Genomic DNA, 372 nt, shown 5'->3' with positions numbered 1-372 from the left:
TTACTAGTATGTGCTTGGGTGCAATATATAATTTTACTATGTGTAGAAGAGTAGTACCATAGAAGTGAGTATATATGCAATTATTATTACAACAGAGGTTTGGGGAAAATATTGATTTGCAAGACTGTTTTTATCATGACGGCACACAGTTCTCGTAACAGGTCAGGCTCCCCCGTTTGTGGAACTTTTTTCTTTTTATCATGAAGCCATAACTAAATGTGCAGATGCCAGTACACTAGTGTATTGCACATTCAACATGTTAAATGTGGCTCACAGTTACTATGCAGGAAATAATAACAGTATGTACCAGATGAGAGTTAACTTCACACATCTCATCCTTACTGCATATGAAATGGAAATGTTATTTTCTGT

Source organism: Penaeus monodon, chromosome 34, assembly GCF_015228065.2.
Source record: "Penaeus monodon isolate SGIC_2016 chromosome 34, NSTDA_Pmon_1, whole genome shotgun sequence".
NCBI classification, from domain to species: Eukaryota; Metazoa; Arthropoda; class Malacostraca; order Decapoda; family Penaeidae; genus Penaeus; species Penaeus monodon.
Note: the sequence above shows the minus strand (reverse complement) of the source record.